Source organism: Canis lupus, chromosome 2 (assembly GCF_048164855.1).
Source record: "Canis lupus baileyi chromosome 2, mCanLup2.hap1, whole genome shotgun sequence".
Lineage (NCBI taxonomy): Eukaryota > Metazoa > Chordata > Mammalia > Carnivora > Canidae > Canis > Canis lupus.
In genome coordinates this window covers 9,530,888-9,543,072 of record NC_132839.1, presented here as the reverse complement: position 1 = coordinate 9,543,072, position 12,185 = coordinate 9,530,888, and the positions used below count along the sequence as shown (strand labels likewise).

Genomic DNA, 12,185 nt, shown 5'->3' with positions numbered 1-12,185 from the left:
AGCACTTATCAATACATTACCCGGAACCCAAGAAGGCTGCCCAGTTCCCTTTTGCTTGGGTTCTGAAAGTCTAAGACACAGAAGTCCAGCTCTTTGGAAATATATTTTTTTTCTTTTTAGTAAGAAGGATATTTACATTTGAAACCCTAAAGTTCCATAATTTTTGTTTTCAGTCTCGTGTCCATATACATTCTGAGGGAGAGGAAAAGAATAATTTCTCATGGAAGTTGCTTGTATATTAATCCCAGAGAACAAGCACCTTCAACTCTGCTTATACAGCTCTCAGCTGGTGACATTTCTGCAGCAGGCATTTTCCTCTAGAAAGCATCAAATAAATAAACAAAACCTGTTGCAATGTGTTTGGCGGCTTCAATTCTAGGCTGTCTTAGAGTTACAAATTAGCTTAGCTCTGTAAATCCAAAACCTAAAGGAAATTGAACTGTGGAAATACATAAAGAAGTAAATAACTGTGAATTTGCCCCCAACCCAATGGAAAAATTGATTTTGTTTAAAGATTTTATTTATTTATTCATGAGAGGCACAAAAAGAGAGAGAGGCAGAGACACACAGGCAGAGGGAGAAGTAGGCTCCATGCAGGGAGCTCGATCCCGGGTCTCCAGGATCACGCCCTGGGCCGAAGGCGGCGCTAAACCGTTGAGCCACCCAGGCTGCCCAGAAAAATTGATTTATAGCACCAGTTCTGCATTGGTTCTTTAATAAGTAAAATTCAGGAGTTGGGATTAGATTGAGCCTATAGCTCTTCCTGCCTTAAGCATTCTGATTCCCCCTCCTCTTGGTTGGGCCAGGAAACAAAGCTGCATTTTCAGGTGGTCCTTAGTCTGAGACCAACATCTCAAATCATGCTACTTTCCATAATAGACAAGAAAATCTAAGGATACTTTCTGCCAAGAAAAATTGTCAGAAACATGTTCTTGAATGTATGGGAGCCCTCTACAATGCAGAGCTCTGAGAGATATGAATCTTTTGTTCCAGAACTTCCTGAAATTCAGAAGCATCCTCATTGTTTCATAGCTCAGCTGAACAATATAAGGCTTCTTTCTACAATCTAAGTTGAGAAATAACACATGGAAAAAAAAAAATCAAAGTAGTCTAACAGTGTTCCTCTAAGGTGGTCTGCAACTTTTGCCCTTCCTTAACCGAATATTGAAAAATCTGAGAACAAAACAAAACAGCTCAAAGAAAATAGGCTTTATCTCTTTATTAACTTTAGATGTTTCTCCCAGGAAAGAGAGATGGTTGGTAGGAAATAATGAAAACACAAGGGCTTGTGCTGTTTGCTGGAAAAATTGCTCCTGAGACGATAAAGGTGAAATGCAGATAAGGACCGTCAAGATGCAATGTATTTGCTTTTTTTTTTTTTATTTAAAGAAAATTGTGTTTCCATTCCATTCCTATCCATCCCAGCTATGAAGTAATTGTCAACCCAGAGATCTAGAAGCTCCAGTTAAAAAATGTGCACTTAATTACTTTTGTGCCCTTTAGGTATCTAATGCACGCTATAGATGATTGCTCTGTCATTTTATCACTGGGAAGTACAAAATAATAGGTCCACCTTCAAAAGATGTGGCCTTAACAGGACTAGTTTTGTTTTTTGTTTTTGTTTTTTTTTTTTTTTTACTTTTAGGATCCAGTTACTAGAATAAAGAAAATCATTAACTATAACAGAAAGCAGAAACGTGTATATATTTTAGTCACTGCAAGCACTAAGTCCATTTAGGTATTTCTCTCAATGCTGCATTTTAATACAACCAAATTTACCTGAAATAAGAACCTTATCATAGTCATATTGTTAATGGAAAAGGAAGAAATTTCTTGGGCCGTCTCTGTGCCATGTGGTCCACTGAAACCACAATTTTAAACATTTCACCTATTTTGAGACACGTTTTATCACATTTAATCATTTATCAAATCAAAACCCATCTTACAGGGCACCTGGGTGGCTCAGTCGGTTAAGCAGCCAGCTCTTGATTTGGGCTCAGGTCATGGTCTCAGCATCCTGGGATTGAACCCAGAATCAGGCTCTGGCTCAGCTGGGGAGTCTGCTTGTGTATTCCCTGTCTCCTCTCCCTCTGCACCTCCCTCCCCCTCTCTCACTCACAAATAAATATATAAATCTTTTTTTTTTTAATGCACCTTACATTAAGTAGTGAATCAATTTAACTGGCAGTGTTTTCCTTTTCATTGGTACATAAAATAACGATGCAACTCCATGATCATGAAGAATGGTAAATTACTGATACTTTTGTTGTCTCATATGATAAGAGCCATTCATAAGAGAGCATTACTTATTTCTTGGAACGGGCCAAATAAGTAAGGCATTAAATCCGCATGTGTTTTCTGCAGACACTAAGGGAAGCTAAAAGCAAAGCACATAGTAAAGACCATAACATCATCCTCTGGTGACCTGAAGAATGTCTTCAAGGATGTCCACATCCAGAAGCCCAGAATCTGTAACCATGTTGCCTAACATGACAAAAGGAATTTTCAGATGTGATTACATTTTAAGCGCCTTATTATCTTGCATTATCTGGGCAGGCCTAACGTAATCATAAGGGTTCTTATAACGGGAAGGCAGGAGGATCATAGGGAAAGATTTAAGGACAGAAGAAGAGTTTGGAGTGATGCATGTTGAAGCAGGAGGAAGGGGCCATAAACCGAGGAATGAAAGGATCCTTTAGAAGCTAGAAAAAAAATAAGCAAACCAGATTTTTCTCTAAAGCCTTCAGAAAAAATTTAACTGTGCTGACACCTCGATGTTAGCCTGCAAGATTTCAGATTTTTGACCTCCAGAACCATAAGATAAATACATTTATGTTATTTTAAGCCTGCAAGTTTATGTGGCTTTTCTTTTTTACAGCAGCAAATAAGAAACTAATATAATCCTTCTAAGAAACACAGTCCGAAAAATACAAAATATTTTTTACACTCCTTCTGGTTAGTCTCCAGATATATACACATACTAGTAATTCCATTCTTATTTTATAAAAAGATGCAGAGCTAAGAAAAAAAAAGATGGAACAATAGCCGGATAGAAGGATGGGTCAATCGTATAGGTATATAGGTATATAACAAAGCAAAAATAGCAACATGCTAGTTATAGAATCGATGAGGTAGGTATATGGGTATTGGCTGCATACGTTTCCTTTCGACATTCCTATACATTCTTTTAACATTTCGTAATACAATATTAGGAAGGTGGTAATGATGCAATTTTGACACCATTAAGACAGAGACAATGTCATTCTTTAAAAGAAAAAATAAGCCTTTAGCCAAATGGCTCTCCAAAACCAGAAGCCCCTGCATGGCTCGTACTGTGTAATTGGGTTAAATGACAATTTTCATATTAGCCCTCATTTTCATTTATGAGGTTTTTATACAGATATAAAGAAGAAAACTTGAATGGAAAACTAGTTCTCTTTCTTCATTAAGAATATCTTTTTATTAGAGAATGACTTTTAAGATGGTAAAAGAATCACAAGCGTAATTTAACAACATGTACTGAAGATTATGCTTGTTGCCATTCTGATGTCAGCAAAAGAATTCTAAAATGACCTTAATATTTTCCAGTCCTGGGGAAACACGTGAAGCAGAAATCTGCCTGTAATTCTCTTCCACCTTTCCACCATTACCCGCTCTCCTCACGTCTCCCTCTTACTGCCTCTCTACCCAGGGATGTGCTCCAGATCAGAGTTGGAAAATCAACACCTAGGTTGTTCTGTACCAAGATGGTTTTGTTTTAGCAGGCTTCTCTCAAAATTTTTAGTGCTTTTAGTGCCTACAGTGAATGAATAAATAATGGCAGATTTCCAAGCCCTGTGACATGCCACAGAGTATCTGTGAATCTCCAAAAGATAAAGCTGGGCTTGCTTCCAGAATCAGTTTGTGAGGTTAGCACGGCAACCTATACATGGTGAATAGCTCCTGCTAGCTGGTTAATAAGAGAAATCAAGTAGGAACTGTAAAGGAGACTATCGTTTTCTAATTATTCCCATATCTTTGGATTCACAGGTATGTTCACAGTCCCCAGCACTGCTTCTGAAATTTTAGGAAAAGTAAAACATAATGAATAGGAACAATAGCGTATAAAACTTTTATCCCACCTTTAAATTCCATGACTGATTTTCATTATCACACTTATGGCTCAATTGGTTAATTGTATTTAAATTTTTTTTCATATTCCTGCTACTTGTTTCATTATATCTATTATCCTCTTGAAATTGCCTATAACCTACAGTATCTTCAGAAATTAGCCAATTAAACAAAGGCACAGACCATTAAGTTACTTAATTGTTTGTTCAATGGACTTTGCCAGTTTACTTTAGATTATCCTATTTTAAAAATTCACTTAGATGTACTGCCAACACCTAAAGTGCTCTGCTTGATTTCAAGTGGAAACCATACTGTTATTATACCTCTTCGACATCAACCTTGATTACTGTTGATAACATTTTTCTCTTTTTAGGTTTTAAACTGAGCTCCTCCAGGAAAGCCTCTCTTGTATCTTCATCTTTTTTATTAGTAATGTAAAGAATAGAGCTTTCTTTCTTCTTTCTTTTTCTTTCTTTCCTTTCTTTCTTAATTGCATTGGATTGCATTCCTCAGCTGGGCCCCAAGTGCTACTCAGCAATTCTTTTATTTAACTCTAATTGATTCCCTATTGCACTTGCCACAGCAACTGTTTGAAAATGCATCTCAAGGCTCCTAACCCACACCTGTCATCCTTACTTTCAGTAAATAATTTTGCCATCTACCTAAATCACGAAGACGACCAAAGCCCTCAGAAGGAAATTCCTGGTCTGGCATATATCCATCATTTGAAATTTTCTTGGAAATGTATTATTTCTGATTCTTCTGTGGTCTGAAGGCAGGAATGTCATTCTCTTCCAAGATTAAATCTTCCCCTACATAGGAAAAAACAGTTTCATTTATAATATTTACCCTGTACTACCAAGTAGATCCCCCCAATTTCACCCCATAGCACACCAGAAACAAGGTTGATTTTTTTTTTTTTTTTGACAGAGAGAGAAAGAGGGAGAAAGAGAGTAAGCCAAGAAGGGGGGCAGAGGGACAGGGAGAGAGAGACTCTTCAGCAGGCTCCATGCCCAGTGCAGAGCCCAGTGCGGAGCCTGAGGGGGGGCTGGATCTCACACTATTGAGATCATAACCTGAGCTGAAATCAAGGGTCAGATGCTTAACCAACTAAGCCACCCAGGCATCCCAAGGCTGAAATATTTAAACCTGACTTTTCTGAAGACTAGAGGGTAATGCAAGTGAAAACATTCCAAAGAAGTATGTGTAACTGGAAGATCTGATTTGCAATACAATTATCTCATCTTCAGTTTATGGCTCACTAGAGGATCCTATCTTCTTGGCTTCCTCAACTGCCTACACAGAAATTAACAACATGCAGGAGCACACATCTGGATAGATGTCCTCCTCAGCAAGAGGCCAAAACAGTGGGATGCAAAGAGTGATAAGTATTTCTTTTCTTGGCTTCCTGGGGGCCACCGTCAGAGTTTTCTTTTCTTTTCTTCTTAGGATGGACACTAGGAATGTCCACTCTACCATGACAATTACAATGTGTTCTAGCTACATGAAATTTTTGCTCAAGTTCCATAAATACCTTCCCTAACCTGATTTATACTCTCTTTGTTCCTGGAGTATATTTCTTCTGCTTCCCCTTCTGTGAATTATCTATCCATTCCTTAACACAATTCCAACTTTCATTTCCTCCATGATCCTCCTTTTCCCTAATTGCACCTATTTGTTTTTCCTCTAATATAGATGACTCTTGGCTCATAGGATGTTTGTTAGTCATGTATATGGCTGCCCCTTTCACTGGACTGAACTCTTGATAGTAAGAAATCTTTTTCATGATATCAAGAATTCCATTTAATTTATTCTTATACTTTATAATTGCTGGGCAGCCCCAGTGGTGCAGCGGTTTAGCGCCACCTGCAGCCCAGGGTGTGATCCTGGAGACACAGGATCGAGTCCCACATTGGGTTCCTTGCATGGAGCCTGCTTCTCCCTCTGCCTGTGTCTCTGCCTCTCTCTCTCTCTCTCTCTCTCTCTCTCTCTCTCTCTCTCCCTCTCTATGTGTCTCTCATGAATAAATAAATAAAATCTTTAAAAAAAAGATTTAAAAATAATAATAATTTATAATTACTTGTCTTAGTCCCTTTAGGCTGCTCTAACAAAAATACTATAGATTGGGTAGCTTATAAACAACAGGAATTTATTTCTACAGATCTGGAGGTTGGAAAGTCCAAGATCAAAGGGCCATCAGAGTCTGTGTCTGTGAGGACTTGATTCAAGATTTATAGGTGTTTTCTCACTGTATCCTCACCTGGAGGAAGGAGCAAGGGAGCTCTCTGAGGTTTCTTTTTATAAGGGTTTTTATAAGATTTCTTTTATAATCCCATTAGTGCCCTCATGATCTAATCACCATCCAAAGGTCCCACCTCCAAATACCATCACATTGGAGATTAGGTTTCAACATGTGAGTTTTTGGAGGACACGGTTAGAGAGTCTATGGCATTCTGGTCACCTATGTATCAGATGGGGTGCTAAGCACTTTCAAAGTGTTATCTCATTTAATCTTCACCATAACCTCAAGAAATAGATTCTCTTATTAGCTCCATTTTATAAATGAAGAATAGGCAAAAAGAGATTTGATAACTTGCCCAAATTCCCACAGATAGTAAGGATTGAGCCAGGCTTTATGGGTAAGCACTTAACTCCAGTGATCTTGGTCTTGCCTCTTACATGACCCGCCACGACAATCCCTTTCACTTAAAAGCACTCCATAAATGCAGGTTGATTTTAGTATTGAATTGGTTCTTCCATTTAAAGCAAAATAAGCTTTGGCTCTCAACTGTATTACATGAGAAAGAAAGAATTGAACTTTAAAAATAAAGTATATCAAAAAGCTCAAATCAAAGACCTCAACTCATACAATTTACAGGAAAAGGTTTGGTTTGGGTTCATTTGGGATATCAACATGAGAGTTATTGGACTTTGTTTTAAAACTTTTTAAGGGAAAATAGTAAATAAAAACCAAGAGACCATGTGAAGCCACTTACATTTTCTTTACACACATATTCTTGCACAACTAAGTTATGTAACCAAGTCTGGTTGAACAGACTGTTACCATAAACATGTCACCATTTTTTTAACCCTAACAGTAAATAGCAGTGCTCTCCATACTACTTGCTTTTCAAGTTTTTCTAAGTTAACTTAGAGCTATATCTTTGAAATGAATTATACGTAATGTGACATTCTTGGTGAATGCCCTCCTGTTGGCTAATACGAAATAAATTATTTTTTCTAACAAAAATAAAATATAATACCGATTTTTGATGGACAATATGAAAAACAAGTTGTATCCAGGCAGGACCAAATTGTTAGTGAAACTCGCCATGTCTTTGAACACAAAGATTCCAGGACCAACTGAATTTTTCTTCCTCAGCTAACTAGGAATGTACATAATACCAAGACGGTAGCTGTCAAGTCCTTCCACCTAAATTCAACTTATGAGGCTAGAATATAAAATATATATAAATGAGAGGCAGTAAAGTATTTTATTGGATGGGCTATTATAATTCAATATCAAATATTTTTAAATAACTTCTCATATCCCAATTGTTTCCACGTAATTGTTTTTGTTTTCCTTTGAGTGCATTTTAAAGCAAGACTGAAATTGTGAATACTACCCTACTAGCTGCTGCACAGTAAAAAATTTTGTTCTGATTTATAGTAGATGTAAAAGATGTGAGGTATTACATGCTTTTCTTTAGCTTGTTCCAATACCACTGAACTTTTTCTACTGAGCCTTACTTATGCAGATACAAAAATGCAATACAATATAGAAATCCTAAACACTGCTTTTGAATTCATATGGTTTGTATTTTATTGACTTTTTAAAATCAATTTGTTCCTTTCCTTAATATTAGTAGCTCAGCACATCAATTTAAGAGAACTGTGCCCTGATGGATAGAGAGTCTGGATCTCAGCAGGATTTTCTTTTTGCTAGAAGCATTGAAATGTGGGATGAGCTATTACGATTGGGGGTGGGGGGTGGTCCAGGGGAGCATGGAGGGCAAGGGTAAGGGATTTCCAGAAAAAAATATCATGAAGGGCTCTTAAGCCTGCAGGAATTTATGGGATAATTTCCAAACTTAAAAGAGATCTTTGAAGATTTCCATGCTTTCTTGTTGCCAGCAGTGTTTTTCTGTTGAAATGAGATAATTTCTGTAATTGTGTACTTCAGAAAAGCAAGAGGAGAAAAAATACAGACATTAGCACATTTTTTCTAACATACCAAATTAAACAGAATGACAGCCTGAGTTAAGGACAGAGAAACGTAGCAAGCTTTGCACATGCCATGGCCTCAGATATTCTGGCATATATTCAGTTATATGGATGCAGTCTATATGCTTTAAACAAATATCTGTGTGCAACAATTACAAAAACACAATAAAGGTAACCAGAGTTTACTGACGAAATACCTAAGGGAGCAGAATTTCTTTTACGAATTTCTGATTAGAAGTAATTTGCCAATTATATGAAGAATAGTACATGGGTACAAAAATTTTCCAAGTTTTCATAAAATGAATAATAATGTCTACTGTCGTCTGAAGAAACAGAGTTGAAAGACCAAAAAAAGCAGGGCAGGGCATGAAATGATGATGTTGCTAACTAGTTTCATGAAATAAGAAGCTTTAACCTTATATAAGATTTTAAATATATTTAATCTATCTATATAGACTTAGATTTTATATATTTATGCATGTAAATATATATTTCACAGATTTCATTATTCAAACTTCCTCATATGGTATAATTTTCTTTAAAAATTGAGAGGCACCTGGGTGGCTCAATCGGTTAAGCATCTGCCTTCAGTTCACAATCCCAGGATCCTGCATCAGGCTCCCTGCAGGTGGGAGGGAAGTCTGCTTCTCCCTCTCCCTCTCCCTCTCCCCCTGCCCCCGCTTCCCCTCCCCCTGCTCATGCTCACACTCTCTGTCAAATAAATAAATAAAATCTCTTGGGAAATGGGTTTTTGTTGAGTTTATTATTCAGATTTATATCCCCATGGGATTTGAGCAAAGGCTGAGAAATTTTATTAATGCCTAAAATATGGTTCATCTTACTACAGTGACATGAATGCCAAAAAAAGAGAGCCAGATATTGCATTTTTCATCAAATATTGAAATAGAGATTATCTAGTAAATGCAATTTTTTTTCTAGGAGCTTATGGGAAGTGATCTGTATGTATGTGACAGCTATCTGCGCATCCTTCCATTTGTGTGTGTTTATATATTTGCACCTATTTTAACCACAATGCTGTCCTACTTTCAATGTCCTGAGCCTCAGGCAAACTGACCAGAGCTCCTCCACTGTCTAGACATCACTCAGCAGGCCACGTGAGGCCATGTAAAGCATGGTGACTTGACAATCAGAAAGCAGACACCCATGACCACATACTCTTGTTTCCCCCTCTCCTGCTGTCTTAGGCATCCTTTGATGCCATTCATGTAAAAATTTTGGGCTTATTCTTCCAGAAATTCCACAGGTTTTTAATCATCTCCCTCTCCAATAGCGTACACCTGCTCACCTACTTCCTTACAACGAAGATGCTGCCTTCTGTCTCTCATGAGCCTGTCACCTTGACAACCTTCTGTGCCTCCCCTGTTCCTTCCCAGTTTCGTATAAATTCCCAGCTGCTCAATACAATGTGAGGGATGACAGTATTTCATGTTGTACGAATTTCAGCGTAGTCCTAGTGAGAATATTAAAAAAAAAAACAAAAAAAAAAACAAGGATACAGGTTAAAGCAGCAGTTCTCAAAGGTTTGGGTTCTGTACCCCTCCCCACTCTTAAAAACCTGCTGAGGATCCCAAAGAGCTTTTTATTTATGTGAATAATATCTACTGATTTTTTTTTTGGATTGGAAAGTAAAACTAAGAAATGTTTAAAATATTTATTGATTCATTTCAAAGATAACCATTGTAAACCCATACCTGGTAACATTAATAATATATTTGTGAAGAAGATATATTACATTTTTCCACCGTGAAAGAAATTTAGTGAGAAGAATGCCATTGTTTGCAATTTGGCAAAAAGGTTTAATGTCTGATTCAAAAGCCAAAATTAAATGTAACTTCTTGATTCTCTTCCCTGCTTCTGCAGTTAATCGCTTGTGATATCACTTGTCATACAGATTCTGGAAAACACTATGTGCTTATGAGTGAAAGTGAAAGGAGAATATGGTCTCACAATTTAACCTCACTGATTGTGGGTTCTTTTATACTTTGTGTGGCGTAACTGTGAAAACATCTCAGCATCCCTCAGCCATCCCTGGATTTCATTGTAGGAGTTTCTAGAATAAAGACCCTGAGAAAGGAACCAATGAGAGTACAGTGCAATGCCTCCTAAAGGTGAAAAACAGAATTCTTCCGAAGTAAAAATAATTTCAGGGACTCTTCAAGGATTACTTAAATTATCTCCAATATAGTGTAAATAAAAACCAAAAAGTCGGGATCCCTGGGTGGCGCAGCGGTTTGGCGCCTGCCTTTGGCCCAGGGCGCGATCCTGGAGACCCGGGATCGAATCCCACGTCGGGCTCCCGGTGCATGGAGCCTGCTTCTCCTTCTGCCTATGTCTCTGCCTCTCTCTCTCTCTCTCTCTCTGTGTGACTATCATAAATAAATAAAAATTAAAAAAAAAAAAAAAAAAAGAGAAAAACCAAAAAGTCAGTGGAAACTTCATTGCATAAGCACATGGACAACTATTAAATTGAAATTTAAGATTACAAAGGAAATATAAACAAAAAATAAAATTAAAATTCTTAACACTGACTTAATGTGACAGATGATTTTTGCTGAGACAAAATCATCCCTTCTCACACAACTATAATACTCACTGTTCCAGCAGCAATGTTTGTCCGCACGTATGTCCTATCATGTGCCGTGTGTAACATCCTCCCCTCTCTCTCTCACAGCGCACAAAATTGGATAAATCACATCATTAGTTCAGTGCACATTCTCATCATTGATCCATTCCTAGCCCTCTTTTATTTAGTTAGGCGTTTCATTTCCACAGTGTTACAAACGAGAGTAAACCCCTCACTCAAAAGAAAACCTAGGATTCTAACAGTTTACTCTGACAATACAACCTCCTGTGCTTATTTCCTAGGCTCCTCCTACCTGTGGCAACCATCATCCAAATTTCTGTACTTATGATCATTTTTGCCTTTTAAAAGATGGTTTTATTTCATATGCATAGTTTTATATATTTCTAAAGAGGTTTATGTATTTCTAAAAACTACATATTTTATTTCTTATTGTTTTTAATTTCATAGAAGGGGAAATACGATATACATATAATATTTGGAGACATTTTCTCCTTTAATGTTATATTGCTAATATCCATCCATATTATGTGGATGGATTTTTGCTGCATGGTGCTGCACATTATTCATTTTAACTACTGTATAATATTCTATTGTATGAATTTCACAGCAGTTTATCCACCCACTTTTATATTGACAGGTATTGGCTTATTTCCAGTATCCTCACTATCAAGAACAGTACTGCTTTGAACATTCTTATTCACATCTCCTACTACCATTTTTCACTATTCAAATAAGAGCAAAATTATAGCATGTCTGATGTTACATCCTCTTCATTTGGCTCAAAAACATTTATATAATAAAGAGTAGAGATTTATTGAGCATTTATTAAAAGGCAGACAATTTTCTAATATCTCAACACATATCAACTCCTTCAATAGTCACACCAACCTTATGAGTTTGGTAGTATCATTTTCTCTATTTTTTAAACAAGGACACTAGCAATTAAAAGTTAGAATGAGTTCTATGAGATATCGCCAGGATTCAAATCAAGGCAGTTGGGTTCCAGAGCATGTTCTTTAATTACAACCAGCATTAATTCTTTTTAACTCACAAAAATAACTTGAGGCAAAAAAAAAAGAAATGAAATTTCAAGGCAGTCCTCAATTAATAAGGGGGTCATCCAGATAAACCAGACTATTTTTATGATAATTATTTTAAGTTAGAATTGAAATGAAAGTGAACATTTTAAAATTTGTATATAGTTTTCTGAACATTCTGAAAATATGTCTGTAGACTCCAGTTTGAG

The 12,185-nt window shown here is 36.8% G+C and overlaps 1 long non-coding RNA gene across 1 annotated transcript; it reads right to left on the bottom strand.

The window, feature by feature from the left end:
* Positions 1-3,507: 3,507 nt before the first annotated feature.
* On the bottom strand, positions 3,508-11,392 carry LOC140609835 (uncharacterized). Its single transcript, XR_012011564.1, has 3 exons — positions 10,949-11,392; positions 9,641-9,805; positions 3,508-4,922 (listed from the first exon to the last, which is right to left on the bottom strand). It is a non-coding gene; the product is annotated as an uncharacterized lncRNA (long non-coding RNA).
* Positions 11,393-12,185: the final 793 nt, after the last annotated feature.